Genomic DNA, 17,558 nt, shown 5'->3' on the forward strand with positions numbered 1-17,558 from the left:
TTATTGGTGATGATGGGTTATTAGTTGATATGCCACATGTGGTCAAACATAACGTCAATAGACTGTACTAGAAAGTATGCCTTAACTTTCTATCACATGGACTACTAGTACTACTAAATTACATTTACATACATATCTTTTTGCTCCCAAATCACTGAGAGATATTTATATAGTACTTTGTTATTTGTTGTATTTAGTGGAACTTTTGTTTATTTTTATTTTTGAAATTTAATTATATTAATTATATGTTTGTTAAAATATTTTTTATTGTTTATTGCAAAAAAAATAGATTAAATAAATAATGAAAAATATTATAAACAATTGTGAGTAAAATAGCTCAATTGATATGTATTCTTTTGTCTAAATAAATATAGTTGTTAATCTGGTGTTCAATCTCTATTAATAGAATTTTTTAATGTAAATTTTTTTAAAATATTATAAAAATGTTAATATTGAAATTATAAAATTTATTAATTGTATTGTTATAGCTAAATAGTGAAAATAATAACTTGTGAGAAAAACTGATGAAGTGTTATCTTTGGTTTCTAATATTAATTTTATTTTTGAAAAATTCAAATGTATTAATTATATTAGGAAATGATAACTTATGTCTTAAGGACTTTTTTTAACTTAAAAAAATGATAAATGTTTATGTATTATGCATTGGAAATTAAAATATTTTTGTTTTAAAGAAAAACTGAATTTCTTTTTTTTTTAAGAATTTATTTGAAATTTATAGGAGTATTATGTTGTATTTTTTTATAAATCATAACAAATACTTATAAAATATTACCCTCCCTGTCCTTAGTCGCGATTTTCTTTTAAAAACATGTTTATTTTTTAATATATAAATTTCTACAAATTACTTTAACAAAATTATATTTCAATTTATTTTTTATAAGATAAATATTTAAAAACAATATAATTGTAAATAAAAGTATAATAAAAACATATATTTAAAGAGAAATTATTTTATGATTATATTAAATTTTATTATAAAAATGATTTTTTTAACCAACAATATTAAAAGGGGCTTGATCCTCAAAATATAGCAAGTGGATTTATCTTTAGTACATGAAATTTATAGGAAAATTTAAAAACTAAAATTTAACAAGTGTTCGAATTAATGAGAGTAATGATGAGATTCTTCACCATAACTCTTGTAAAAGTTATATTTTATAATTTCAACAAATTCATCAATTTTTGCTTTTAGAACATATTTTAATTTATTTTTAAAAGATATCTTTTATAAATATGTTAATTATGTGATGCATTCCCAAAGAATTAACAAGCAAAGATTTCTTTAAAATTAAAATGTTCTTTCTACAAACAACCACCTATAATTTTTGCACATGGCTTTTGTTGTCTCATCCAAAATCAAGAATTTTGGTGGAAATCTCTATAAGGTTGAAGTTATTTTTAATGAGTTTAACCCCTTGTCCGTAGAGGTTAAAGTTATTAAGTGTACATGTATCATGTAGAAAACATCTCTAGAAGAAAAGGATCAAAATCAAGATTAAAATCAAACTTAAAATATTAAAGTTGAAGAAGAAATCTTAGATCATCAAAATCTTCTAAAATAATGGGAGACCACTAAAGACTATCCAATTCATAATGTCATTGAAGATATCTCTAAGGGGCATAATTAGACACTCTCTTAGCAAGGTATGTAATCATATGACTTTCGATTCCCAAATTAAGCCAAATGAAGTTGATGGGGATCTTATCGACGAACATTGATCTCTTATGATGTAAGAAAAGTTAAATAAATTTGAAAGAAACAACTTTTAGGAACTTGTTTCCAAAGCTTTAGGTAATGCAGTGATTGGTGTTAAGATTGATTAAAAATATACATGTTGATACTCTTTATGGTGGAGTATGATTGTCGGCGAAGACAAAGAAAGTTAATATATAATTTTCAATCAAGGTGAAGATTGTTGGGTTTGGTTGAAAATATATATGTTGAAGAAGTCTCACATTGCTTAGTTTTGTGAAGGAAGAGGAAGCCCAAGGCTATATAAAGGATTCAAGTTCTTTGTTACAAGATACATCAGTCAAAAGCACTTTAAGCTTGGATTTGACTTTCTTTGTTCTCTTATGCTCTTGTATTAGAGTGTTGTGAGATGTAGTTAAATATTTGTTTTGGAGGGTGTGGGTGTACTGGGGGTCTGGGGTATTTGAGGGTATATTATGTGTTGTAATAATTTTCACATAGTGTTAGTCTCTGGTTGTCTATTGACCACGGTTGTGGTTTTTTCTCCGGTTTTAGAGTTTCCACGTTAATCTTTTGTGTTGTTATTTTGTTTCTCTTTTTTTCTATGTTTGTTATTTTCTCAACAAGCTTGATAAGGATAAAAAAGTTTTGAAGAATAAAGTGAGACTTGTTACGAAAGGATACAATCAATAAGAAGGCATAAATTTTGACGAGGAGAGCATATTATTCTACTTAATTAATGATCACTACTTCAAAATTGTCACCTCGTACGCAAAATGCATTTAACTTCGACTAGAGAAGCGAGGTAACGAATGGTGTCATGAAAAGTTGTCACTTTACCCCTCGGTTAATCAAAAACCAAGGGGTTAAGTTATCTGCACATGAGTTTGTACCCCAACATCTGCATTTTTATTATTTTCAAAACTAGTACATCATGCCTCTCGATTTATCATTAAAATTGAGGAGTAAGATATATTATTTTTAAAATTAAAAAAAAATATGTTACATTGTTTATACAGAATATTAATAAATTAATTTGTTTACAAACTACATTGTTCACCAAAAATATTACATTATTTACACAGAATATTAAAAAAAATCCTGAAGATCCTGTTTTAGATCTTCGAATCATTAAAATTTGGGGTAGATCAAATGTTGGGTGCTAAATATTCTTTATAGTTTTTGTATGCATTTGTTTATGATATAAAACAAAAAAGAGATAGATAAATAAATGATTTATGCTAAAATAAATATTTAAGAACACAAACCTTAAAGTGGTGGATGTATATAGTTTCAAGCCCTTGATAATGTTTCATTATTAATTTTTGATATTCAGCATGCTTTTATAATGGAAGTTTTTTATGCTTCACGCGAATCACTAATGGTAGTTTCTTGAGCGTTGATACTAATCAAATGGATGGCGAAGATTTGTTTAAGGATGGTGATCAATATCATCAATAATCACGCTAAATTATCTCCTCGATTTTGACAAATACCGAGGTAAAATATCTTTACCCATTCAGACACAAAATTCAATCAAATAATTCATTATAATTAGTGTTTAATAATATTGACCATAACATAATTAATTAATTATTAATTATTTTAAACCATATTTAATTAATTAAATCATTAATTTAACAATTATTTTTATATATAAAAAAAAAGGAAAAAAGGGAAGAAAATTCAAAATTGTTATAAAAAAATTACATTAGATTGTGTATTATAATCAATAACGACTATTTTTTTCAAGTTTATATATACTGTATTGAGAATTTTTGACAAATATAAAAAAAAGTAGGATAACGTTGGTTGTGTCTTATTCTAGGTAGTGAAACATATTATCCAAGAAAATTCTACCCTTACCTAAATTCAATTACAACCTAAAAGTCTTCAAAAAAGTGTATTGTTGAATTAATTGTTTGAAGTTCTAATTGACTATTAGTTAGATGAAAGTGACTTTAAGTATGATTTCCGTATATGTTTATTATTTTCTTATTTAGAATTAAATTGGTAGGAAACTTTGGTATAATATTTGAAGTTCAAGTTTCAACCTGTTTGAAATAGTTGTTGCTTGAGGGCAAACAACTTACTAAAATTTGGGGTATGGTGACTCCTGGTCAATTGCAGTTTTAAGAGTGTTTTGGAATTTCTATTGAAACTATTTGAGAATTTCTATTGTTAATGCTTAAGTTTGATTTCAAATTCACTAAGGAATTACGAGATTTGTTAAAGGTTCTTTAACTAAGGAACAAGGATTAAAATACTATATAAAATTAGAGAAATATTCGAGAAAATTCAGTAACAACTCTGAATAATTTCGATAATGAATATTAAATTAAGGTTCTTTCACTAAATAACAAGGATTGGAATATTAGTGAAAATTTGATAATAACTCAATGAATAAATTTGATGATGACGGTCAAATTAGTAGTTTAAGGTGTGAATCAAATAAATCTTGTCCTTGACTCATTTCTTATATTGTAATTTTCCACTTATTACTTTTGTATTTAATTTGCAACCATAACTAGAACCTTTTGTTCAATTTAGTTGAAAAGTGTTAATTCAATAGTATTCATAGTCTTCGTGTTCGACAATCGATATTTTTACTGTTTTAATTACTTACAACGATTCACTTAACTTGTTGAAATCACTATCAAACATCGATAGGATGTAACGTTGATTCCTTATCAAGAAAAGGCGAGGCAGCACAAATTTGTTCAAAGGACTCTTTGGTAGCACGATCAAACCTCCCTACAACATTAAGTATATGAAATGGAAATAAATACAATAGATTAACTCAAAAGAATCAACATTTTCCATTTGAACAAGAGAAGGAGAAGTTACATTTGCAGTCAAACATACTAATTTCTTAGAAGTAGGATTTAAGGAGATGACATAATTAGGGTCAAGAGTGTTGTACTTGGATAATCGTGTTTTGCTTAAGAGAATATAAACCAAAGGGAGCAAGATAATTTAGGATGACTACATAGCTGACACCATATGTCGCCCAAGGTTAGGCTTTGGTCGCCCATCTATCATACCACAAATATATTGTGTAACACTCTCCCATTGTTAGTATCACACACCCTTGTTGGGTTTGGGTTAAACCACCCATCACCCATCTACAAACATGGGAATTGAGTCCTTAGGAAATAATGGTAGGGAAGCTTATTCAAAGGGGAAGCCATGCCCTTCCTAATAATAATGGAGTAACACTTTCACGCTATTGAGTGGAGCTGAATAACCATACATGTATCTAAGAATCCAGACCCAATAGACTTATATAAATTCCATAAACCACGGGTCTGAGGGAGGACATTTAATTCACTCATAAATTATACATATACAAAGTCTCTCACCATCCCGTGTGAGCTTGCTCTAGCACCAACAACAACCTTATAACCCTCAGACAACCCTTCATAGTTAAGGATTATCACTCATTATACTTTTAGAAAGTACAATTGGCGCCCACCGCGGGGTCCGGTAAAACTAACCTGGGCTACACTGGCTATCAAGTCACCAAGCTAGTCTCCTTCTTATCTAATACTAAGGAGGAGGAATTTGTCTCCCTATTGAGGAAGAATGTAGACGTATATGTTTGTGTACCATTCGAGATGTGAGGGACAAATACTAGAATGGTCTATCATCAACTCGCCATTGATTCCATAGTAAAGCCAATATCTCAGAGAAGTTGTAAGGTGGGTGAGAAAAAAGAAAGCGACCATTGATGAAGATGTTAAAAATGGAGCATAATCAGCTTTATAACTGAGGTCAAGTACCCATCCTTTATGGCTATTATGGTTTTGGTTTGAAAGTCATCAAATAAATCGCGCTTGTGTTCCGACTTCACTTACCTTAATGTCGCCTGCCCCAAGGATCAACATCCACTACCCATTATTGACTAGATGATTGATGGGTCTCAAGCTACAAATTAATATGTATCTTATGGACACACCCAATACAATAATCATGTTTAAAAGTGGCAACTACTACTATAATGTCATGCCTTTTGGACTGAAGAACGTAGGGGCCACCTACCAAAGGCTTATGGACGGTGTATTTTCAAAACATATAGGGATGAACCTGAAAGTTTACATCAATGATATGATTGTGAAGACATTAGAAGGGGAAAGTCATACCACGTATCTAGAAGATATTCTGGAGTTAGTTAGGAGGCATAACATGCACTTAAACCTTGCCAAACTCTCTTTTGGCATGCAGGCGAGTAAGTTCCTAGGATTTATGTTAACCAAGAGAGGGATAGATGCGAATACATATAAGTTTCAAGCCATCATCAACATGAGGAGTTCTTTTGTTATTGACCATGCGATGAGTTATGTGCTTGTCAAAGATAAAAACAAAGTTGAGCAGCTTATCTACTTTGCGAGCAACGTGTTCAAGGGCGCTGAAGTCAGATATCTGAAGATTAAAAAGCTCTCCTTGGCGATTGTAATAATTGCAAATAAATTTCCCAAGATTTCGAGTCATTGGATGCCAAGCATCTCCAACAAGCACAACTCTACCTACCGAAACAGGTGGACTTATAGTTGGCCAGAGCCATCAATCAACAAATAGAGTCTTAATTACAGTGTCATCTGGCGTAGACTATATTATGTTTAATAACTCTAGAGGTTAATTTTCCACTAGTTCCTTAGCTTGCATCTTTAGAATCCATCACACCCTATTACAATCTATTAGACATGATTTGTCACCATATCAAGAGCACAATTTGTCAATACCATATCGTAGATACTTAGCTTTGTTAATTTAGGAACTGATGATAAACGGTAAAGTGAAATGTCTGCAAGTGAAGGACTTTTAAGAGATAAATATCTCGGGTCTTTGAAGATTGATAAAGGGAGTAAAAATTCATTGATGACTTGAGTGTGCTCTAAATTCAACCTTTCTAACTGTTTAAGATTTTGCATGGTTGTTAGAGAGAGAGAGAGAGAGAGAGAGAGAGAGAGAGAGAGAGAGAGTCCAAGTCAATCCTTCCTTGGTTTATTTGGAACACAAGTAGCGAGTTTCCCCAAGCTTCTTATCATACACATTAAGCACTTTCTTCAGCTTTTCTTTACTTTGTTTGATTGCTCATTCGTCTCGCTTTACCTTCATTCGAGTAGAAAATTCAAGCTGAAACACTAGAGTTGATGAGGGTGGGTTGAAGCTTTATCCTTCGTCCTCCAACCATTGATCTATGGATGCATTTGCCAGTGGATTTGTACCATATAGTTCCCTATGTCCTTTCTCTATGTGTTTCTCACAAATGTACCGACATAGGCTTGGAAGGAATATGAGGAATGTGAGTGAGACAGACAAAATTATTAACAAGATTAGGTTAAAGTGAAGTGATGTACCTGGATTTTGAGGAAATTAGGGTTTCAATGTTCTCCTTTGGACATGTTGAAAGGGATGAGGGTTGAAATTAGGGTTTCGATGTTCTCCTTTGAACACTATGTGTAATCGTACATCTTCCTTCCTATGCGCAACTTAACGATTTTTCACAAAATTCAACTAAAATAATACCAGCTGGATTGTCACATATGCGCAACTTAACGATTTTTTTACAAAATTTAAAACATAAGACCAATTTGACTAACAAATTTTTTTTAAAAGATTAAAAATGAACATTTAATTATTAAGGGATGAAAGTGAAACTTTTATTTAAAAACTCTGCAGTTTATGTTTGATCACAAGTATTATGTTTTATAAATTGTTATTTTTATTAATATATATTACTAAAAAAATGATTAATGTATATTTATTTTACGTAAGTTGCATACATGTAAATTTTATTATAAACTTTGTTAGTGTATCTTCACTGTATTGTATTCTTTTTTTTCTTTTTTTTTTAAAATTGTGTGCTTATAATCCAATGTCATAAAATACACCTCTAAATTAATTGACTTTTAGTTTTTTAAAAGTTTTCAGTCCATTCAAATTGCGGCTGACACATCTTGTTATACATTTTGTTCATATTAGTTGTGATTGAATTGTCTCTCCTAATCTATTTTCATTTTATAAAATAAAAGATTAAGTAAAAAAATCCAATCAATTCGATCATTATATGATGTTTACGTTCACTTTCTCCAAAAAATGACACTTAGGGTGTGCTTGGTTGTGGAGAGAAAGTGAGAAGAGAGAAGTAGGCAAGAGAGAGTGTGGGAAGAGAGAAAGTGATGAAAAATAGAGTAGATTTGAGGTATTGATTGGTTTAAGAGAAAGAGAGAAGAAATAGGAAAGAGAGAAGTGTTGTATATTTTTAAAAATACTATATTGCCCTTATGACAAATAATATTTTTAATTAAACTAATTTAATTATTTTACTTTAAATTCAAGCAAATAATTTATAAATTTTTATTACTTATTTTTAATAGAATGTACATTTTTTAAAAATAAAACAAAATAATATTTTAAAAAATAAATATTATAAAAATTAATATTTAATTAAATAATTAATTATTTTTAAAAATTCAGTTACCCAAAGTTTATAAAATAAAACGTTATATCAAAATTTGAAGTGAGCATCAAATTACCTTTACCTTTTGTTTTTAAAGCGTGAAGCTTCATTGAATGCATTAACCAAATAGATTTTATTTCATAGCAGGTAGTATACAAGGACAATAAAGGAAACATATAAAAAATAACACACTTCTTTCTTCTTTCTTCCCAATTTAGAGAAGAAAAGAAAAAGGCATGGGACTCACATCAAATTAATCTCTCTCTCCTTCTTCCCTCCAAACCAAACAAGAGAAGTTTGGTATTTCTCACCAACTTCTCTCTCACCAACTTCTCTCTTCTCTATTTCACTTAAATCAAACACACCCTTAAGCATTTCTCTTATCTTCTTCTCTCACCTGTACAATCCAAACAAAGATATCATATCAACCCCACAAAAAGAAAATGAAACAAAATAAATTTGAGATTATCAATAAAGGAGTACTTTGCACGTAATCATCATCATCATGCATTAGGTGTCCACTGTAAAAGCTAGAACTAATTCACCCAAATGGTATGATTAATCAGTGGAAAGTTGCACTAATGTCCTGTTGTTATTTATATGCTGTTTCATGTTGAAAACAAATCTTACTCGAATTATTTTAACTTCGATAGATGTTGTCTAAAAAAAACTACTATAGATTGCCGACAGGCTGAGTATATGTGCTCACATAAAAATGTGATTTTGAAAGACTTTGTGGATTCAATTCAAAATTTTAAAAATATTTTAGAAAATTTTTAAATATTAAGCAACAAAATAATATAATTGTGAAATATAAAAGTATAAGAAAATTAAAGAACACGGAGAATTATATAGTTTCCATATAAAAAAAAAAAATTGTTGTTCTTCTTAAGAATTGATTTTCAGTGTATTTAATAAATGTTGAGAGCTTTTAGTAGGTAATACTCACAAACTCTCTTATACAAAGAAAATGATTGACTTCCAACCAAACAATAAGACTAGAAATTTAACAGTTGAGTCTTTTCTTTCAAACGGGAGATCAATGTGGTTAGTCTCTTTTCCACGCAGTTAGTCTTCTTTCCACGAGAATTTTGGAGCGGTTAGTCTTCAAGCTTCTAAACAAACTTTGCAAGTTTTTATCATAGGTTGTGCTCCCAAACCTTAAACATTGGTTTTATCACAGGTTAACCAATAACCTGGGAGATTTTAATACCGTGTTAATCTCTAACCTTATCCAAACTTTTAATGTCAGACTAAGTTTTAACCTAACCTTGATTTTACCACGGGATAATGATAAGGACCAAATTGTGTTTATAGTTAGTAGTAATTAGTGGCCATTTAAACTTGGTTTTAGTGGATATGCATGTCAAAACCTCAACTTTAGTGATAATAATAGCTTTTGAGTTTTATCGTGTAAATATTATTTAGATTGATCATTTGCAGCTCTTTTTGTAGGTTTGTTTGTATTGGCGAAGCTTTGAGCATTAAAAGGCAAAAGAATAGCTTAGCATGCATTTTTGGAAAAAAATCAAAAGCTACAAATGGGGCTAAGCGTGGTCAAAGCGCGCTATAAGGTGCTTGGGCAGAGCTTCAAAGTGCGCTAGAAGAGGTTTGGCAGTTGCAAGAGCACTAAGCGCCAAATATATAGGGCGATTTAAGTTTGTTTGGTAGTCGCGCTATGCGTGATCTATTTTCCAAGCCTTGTATAAATACCATTGTGAATCATATTTTAAGGGTAGACACCCTATTTTGAGAGCTAAAAAACACCAAGAACATCAAAGAAACTCATAATTAAGGATTTGGAGTTGATTTCACATCCTTTGTCGATTAATCAACTCAGATGCTTTTTCATCTCTTCTTCTTTCTTTTGAAGCAAGCTACCACGATGTGTAGCTAAACCCCTTGTGTCCAGATTAGATGTAATTGACCTAACTCGTATGTATTTCTTTTCATCCTTGATATGTGAACTAGTTATAAATCAATATAGATGATTATTTTTGTTTTCGTGTTATATTTATGGTTTGAATCATTATTGAGAAATATCTTTCAAGTCTTGACATAATATTATCATCTATCAAAGATCAAAGTCTAGACATAGATTTGGAGTTTGATATTCACTTGTATAAGCTAATCAAGAACATATGAAAGCCTTCATCACAGGTTGAGCCTTCGAACCTAAACAAGAGCTTGATCACACAATCCGTAAACCAAGCTTTTTATGGGTGTGGCTTCAAACAAACAAATAATCTCTAAATGGATAATGTTCAACCAAGGTGTAAACAAAAAATCTCCCCTTAAATTTTACATTCTACCCTTCCATAATTACAACTTATTCTCACTCACAAAAGAATTTTCTTGAAGAAGCACTTCGAAAAAAATATTTGTGAAAGAAAGTAAAATAAAAGTTTAGAGAGAGAGATAGATAGTGAGAGTGAGAAATGTCAAAACACAATTCAGTATGATTTGAAATGACGGAAAAAACTTCTATTTATAGGCTAGAGATTGACTCAAAAAAGAAATTGATTTTAATGCTTTTTAAGACTTCCTAATCAATTAATACTTAATGCCAATCGATTATATACACTAAATATAATTGTTTGTAAGTTCAAAATAGGAAATAAAATATATCTAGTCATTGCACATCATTAAGGTGTTGTCCTAATCTCTCAGATATCAATTTTAAACTGAGCCAATCAATTAGGTCAATGTGTCAATCGATTGTCAAAGACAAATCTTTTCCTATAGCTATTCTGACAGCTCCCAATACATATGGCATATTCATGACATTTTCGAAGATATTTTCTTGAGAAAAACAGTTTGAAAACATGTTTTAGCGTGTGTGAGTGATTTAGCCATGCATTTTTACAAGAACATCCTTATGTTTTACAAAGTATTCAATCAAACTAATTAAGGTAGGGCTTTCTTGCACTTCAAGACTTTGTCAGATACTTTCTTTTATTGACACTAGCTTGAGTTCACTTGAGATCAGAATTGAGTTTGAATTCCATTTGATTGTAATTTGTTAGTATAGAACTCTTGACGTGCTAAGATCGACAAATAGAATATAGTGCGGAGATAATACATTTTAAAAAAAATGAGAAAATGAGATTATATGCTCGACAACAATAGTCTGTGACCATTGGTGTCGAGTTCGACACTAACCCTGAGATCTAGGACTTAGCGTATTTTTCAAAATTATGAGAATATTATGTCCATAAATTCGACGGAATAATTTGTTGACTACAACAGTTGGGATAAGATAAAAGGATCATATTGAGTAACTATTTTTTGATCTTATTTGGACATCGAAGACACATGGAAGTTAGAAGCTTGGAAACTATGCAGAAGGATACATGTCAAATGCTGAAGACATAGCCGTTGTAGACAGTTATTTCTATATTACTATATATAGTGGTTTTGACGTTAGGAATTGGGTGGAAATATCATTTTAAAATATCTCTAGAACTCAAAATACCCTAGTCAAAGTGAGAAACACGTTTGTGAGTTTGATTCTGCACACAAACTTTTATACATTTAAGAAAAGCATTTTTCATTTACTTTCCCCTGCTTCATTCCAGCCTTAACTTGTTCATTTATAATTCATTTTATAACAAACTTCCTAGGTTTTGTAGTCCATAAGAAAGTGATAAATATAAATCAAAATAAGTCCAAAACTATACTAGAGACGAAGCCTCTCTTGACCAAGAAACAACTTAAGTCTCTTCTAGGAAAAATCAATTTTTTAGGAGGTTCATTTCAAACCTAAGTGGAAAAACGAAAGCTTTCTCGCCACTATTATGTATAAAGAACGAAGAGGAGTAGGAATCTGAGCACCAAGCAGCTTGTTGGAACAAGTTTGGTTCGTCAACTAATCCTTGAAATTTTGATGATAACAAGTACATTTGTATGAAGAACAATTTTGTACTCTAACGGTTTGTTTAAAGTGTTTAAATATTACTTATAGATTTTGGACTCTGAGTATGCAAGTTTTTGGACTCTTGACAAATGTAGTTCTGGATTCTGAACAAAGTAGCTACAAAATTTGGGCAATCAAAACGCACTCTGAATCGTTGAAGAAAGAAGTGTTTACAATGACAAATCTACGTCTACAAAGCATCAATTCATCTACTGAACGAAGATTATCCAGATCAACTCTGATAGCTCAAAGACTTGACATTTCTCTAAAACACAACATACTTACTTTGATCAAGCTTCATCTCAATCTATCAGAAGCCTTTGACTCATGTGGTTAGAAGTGAAGAAAGTTAGTAACTCTAGACTCTGACCAAGCTTCGCCAAATTCTATCAGATGCCTTTGTCTAAAAGAGGTTACTACGAAGGAAGAGAGTGTGAAAATATTAAAATAAAACAAATCATCATCATTTCCACTACCTTGAAAAAGAGGACAAAAGGACTGTTGTCAGTATTAACTTTTGCAAAACATCCCATCCTCACCTTCCATTATGCTGCTACCGCCACTCTACCACTACACTACTCAATGTCTCCATGCAAGTTGTGTATTATCAAATTCCAACTTCACCCTCCAACAGATCTATTTCCATCTATTTAAGGGAGTGTTTAAAGCCTTGGAAAAATAAGACGAAAAAGATTAAAAAAATAACAAGAACGTGAAACACATAAATCATATTCAAAGAAGTTAAGAGAAACACTTCAAGCATCAACACAAAGAAGAAAGTTGTTATTTTACCGAAAGCTTCATAACTTTCATTCTGTATAAATTTTATTGTATTGTAATTATGTGTATCAGTTTTTCAAGAAACATTTTGCAAACACAACACTTTTGTAATTTAAATAGGTTGATTAATATTTCTTAGGAGACTAACAATTTAGTCGAAATCTTTGAAAAGTCTTTGACGGATAATCATTGAAGTAGACATAATCATGTATCAAAATAAGGAGAATCTAAGTAACAATTTCTTAGAAGTAAATAGACAAATAACAAAACCAAAAAATTGATTTTCATCAACTTGTTGAGTGACGAAAATAATTTATCGGTCACTAAAAGATTTTTTTTAAATAATGACTTTCATCAACAACTCATTAAAAATGGATAAGTCAATAATAGCATCTTCAACTTACCTTAAATTAATAATTCTTTTTATAAATTTGCATTAGTTTAGTAACTAATTAAAGATGTATACCGCTTAGTTAACAAGCATGGAGCTTTTTGAAGAGGTAAACCAAAGAATATCAAAGAATTTATTATGGGATTGAGTGATTTCTTTATTCTTTAAGAAGGAGATAAGACACTAGTAGCTTTTCAATCATAGCAATAAACCAAAAAGATTATTTTAGACAAACCATAAACCATGAAACCAGTTGGATCCAAGTTCTTTCTTTTATGAAAAAAGTACAAGTTTTGCAACAAGTGAATGTCATTGGATCCAAGAAGAAACTCATGAAATAAACTTAGACGAATGGAATAGCCAAAGGATTTATAGCATTTTTGTGATCACTAATGTATATCAGTATAGCAAATGTCATAATCAGTACAAATATAAGAGCCACACAATGAGGTAGAACAAAAACACATGACATAAAGGAACTTGCTTTAAAAAGTTGAAACAAAACTTTCAACATAAGGGATGACAGAAGACAAAATACAGTTATTGGTATATGCAGGTCTCCATACTACTCTATTATCTTTTCTATAATAGCGAATGAGTTTTCCAACATTGCTTTCTAATATCAGCATATCCCCATTCTCGAATACGTGCAATGGCAACAAATGAATGATAAATCGGGAGAAATCAAGTAGGGAATGATAATCAAATTTAAGGAATTTAGTCCAAGACTTTTCAACTCCAAATTCCTTCATCTGCCATATAACAAAACTATGTTCCTTGGCGTAATGATAAAAACATAGACAATCCATCAACTTGCAAACAATTGGCGCAAGAGACAGTACTTCATCAAACTCTCGAGGGAAAAGAAACTTTGTGTATGTCTCCATTCCCAAATCAAGTGAGATAATCACAAATTGCTCAACACTAAGATGCTAGTCCTCGCTATAAGAACCATTGTTATCTAGAAGAGCAAACCAATTAAGATTGTTACTCAAATAGGCACCGTTATTCTCATTAATAGGAAATGGATAGACAGAAAAAAACTTAATATTCATCCGAACATTATCGCGGAAAGTGAAAACTCTCACCTCTTTGGAAGAGAACGCCACCAACTTATAAAAAAAAAAAAATTAATACTCTTATTTGATTATCATAACCAAACGAGAATCTATAATATAAAAAAATTAATGATTGTGGAAATGTTTATAATACTCTTATTTGATTTTTTGTCACCACATTAAAATGGTCTTTATTTGATCTTTCCACGATAAAGTTCTTCATTTTATTATTAAAATAATATAATCCTCATATTTTATCAAACTTGTCAAATCTCTCTCTCTCTCTCTCTCTCCATTTTCTATTTTTTTCTCTTTCAACACTTTCTCACTTCTTTTTGCAAAAAAATCTATTATTGATATATATATTTTTATATACGTAAAATGGTATTTATGATCCAAATATTTTTTATTCAAAAATAGTAAATGGATAGACAGAAAAAAACTTAATATTCATCCGAACATTATCGCGGAAAGTGAAAACTCTCACCTCTTTGGAAGAGAACGCCACCAACTTATAAAAAAAAAAAAATTAATACTCTTATTTGATTATCATAACCAAACGAGAATCTATAATATAAAAAAATTAATGATTGTGAAAAAGTTTATAATACTCTTATTTGATTTTTTGCCACCACATTAAAATGGTCTTTATTTGATCTTTCCACTATAAAGTTCTTCATTTTATTATTAAAATAATATAATCCTCATATTTTATCAAACTTGTCAAATCTCTCTCTCTCTATTCTCTATTTTTTTCTCTTTCAACACTTTCTCACTTCTTTTTGCAAAAAAATCTATTATTGATCTATATATTTTTATATACGTAAAATAGTATTTATGATTCAAATATTTTTTATTCAAAAATAGTAAATGAAAAAAATTAATTCAAAAACTCTATTATTAATATAAATATTTTTATATACGAAAATTTAATATCTATTCAAGTATTTTTGTAAATGATACCTAAACCAAAATAATTTTGTAAATAGAAAAAAATCTATTATTTACGAAAAATGGTATTTATAATCTAAATATTTTTTATTCAAAAATAGTATACGGGAAAAAAAATCTACAATTGATCTAAATATTTTTATATACAAAATTTAGTGTTGATCCAAATATTTTGGTTAATGATACCTAAACAAAAATGAAGTCTATATACGGGAAAAAAATCTACTATTGATCTAAATATTTTTATATATGAGAAATAGTATTTATGATCAAATATTTTTGATCAAAAAATGGTATACGGGAAAAAGTCTATTATTGATCTAAATATTTTTATATACGAAAATTTAATATTGATTCAAATATTTTTGTAAATAATACCTAAACAAAAATAATATGTGTATACGGAAAAAAACCTATTATTTATGAAAAATAGTATTTATAATCTAAATATTTTTTATTCAAAAATGGTATACGGGAAAAAATTAATTATTGATCTATATATTTTTATATACGAAAAATGGTATTTATGATCAAATATTTTTGATTCAAAAATAGTATACGGAAAAAAAATCTACTATTGATCTAAATATTTTTATATACGAAAATTTAATATTGATTCAAATATTTTTGTAAATGATACGTAAACAAAAATAATATTTGTATACAGAAAAATAATCTATTATTTATGAAAAATGGTATTTATGATCCAATTTTTTTTATTCAAAAATGGTATACGGGAAAAAATCCACTATTGATCTAAATATTTTTATATATGAAATTTTCTATGGATCCAAATATTTTTGTAAATGATACCTAAACAAAAATGAAGTATGTATACGGAGAAAAAAATATATTATTGATCTAAATATTTTTATATACGAGAAATTATATTTATGATCAAATATTTTTTTATCTAAAAATGGTATACGGGAAAAAAATTATTATTGATCGAAATATTTTTATATAAGAAATAGTCAATTATTTATCTAATTTTTTTTCTTATTTTAACATTTTATTTAAAGTAAATGATATATCCAAATGCGCGTAAGAGATTTGAACATGTGCGTATGCACGAGTTTGTTACTAGTTTGTAATAAGAATTTGGATGGTGAAAATGAAGGGGAAAAGCGCCTAGGCGTTGGTAGAACGGGGTGGTTACTGGATTCCATAAATAAAATCCATTCTCGTGCGAATTGAGCAAACAGATGAATCCATTGCAGGAACCAATAACACAGTAGTGATGACGCCATTCCATCAATCGGTATTTAGAATCTTTTTTGAAGAAATCAATTGACGGATTCTCGAGTAGGTTTATGCGGAAGAGAAATATGAAATTGTGGATATTGTGTGAAGAGAAGAGAATGATGTGTGGATTTCGTGAAGATTTATCGTGGTGGATTTTGAGGAAGAATGGATCGGAGATGATTGAGTTCCAAGACTTGCTGACACATTTGAGTTGTGTGAGTGATTTCACGTTAAGCAGGGATAGGACTTCGACGATGAGTTCGTCCGAGAGACTGGCGACAACGAATTAGATCGGAGGATCTTCATCATCGGAGTTGTGTGATGAAGAGAGTTGAAAGTTGAACCCTAACGGCGGCGAGTGCAAACCAATTCGAATTGCAATTATTTTATGAAGGAAAAAAAAATAATATTATTGAGTGGAAATCGATTTTATGCTTTTATGGGATGGTTAGGATTTTGATTTGATTTTCTCGAATTCAGTTTTACACTAAAATATAGGCATGTTTGTTTAAATTTTAAAAATAAAAAACTTTTTATTTTCAAAATTAAATTTTATAAAATCCTTTCTTAAAATATTATAAATTTTTTTATATTAATTTTTTTTAAGTTGAAAGATTAATTTTAACATCCTATAATAAAAATATACATTATTGAAAGTTAAAATTTTGATTTTTAAAAAAAAAGTATTTCAAAAATGATTTTAATAAAAAACTATTTGAAATAAATTTAAAATTAGAGAATATCTCATTACACCCCTTAATTCTCTCGGCCACCTGGCGAAACTTTAATTATGCCCCAGGCTTCCGTAGATGCACATTCGGAAGTACTTTTTTTCCAAAAAAAATTGTTTCTTTTCATAGGTACATCTACGAAACATTGTAAAAAAAGAGTGTTTCGTAGATGTACCTACGGAACATTCTGCTATCTTCTTAAATCACATACATTTCACTCCAAAATTCAATTTTCATAACAAAAAGGAAAAATTAAATTATAGCAAATTAAAGTAATGTAATTTAAAGGCAATAGTTAATAGTACACAA

This window comes from Vicia villosa, linkage group LG4, assembly GCF_029867415.1.
Source record: "Vicia villosa cultivar HV-30 ecotype Madison, WI linkage group LG4, Vvil1.0, whole genome shotgun sequence".
Lineage (NCBI taxonomy): Eukaryota > Viridiplantae > Streptophyta > Magnoliopsida > Fabales > Fabaceae > Vicia > Vicia villosa.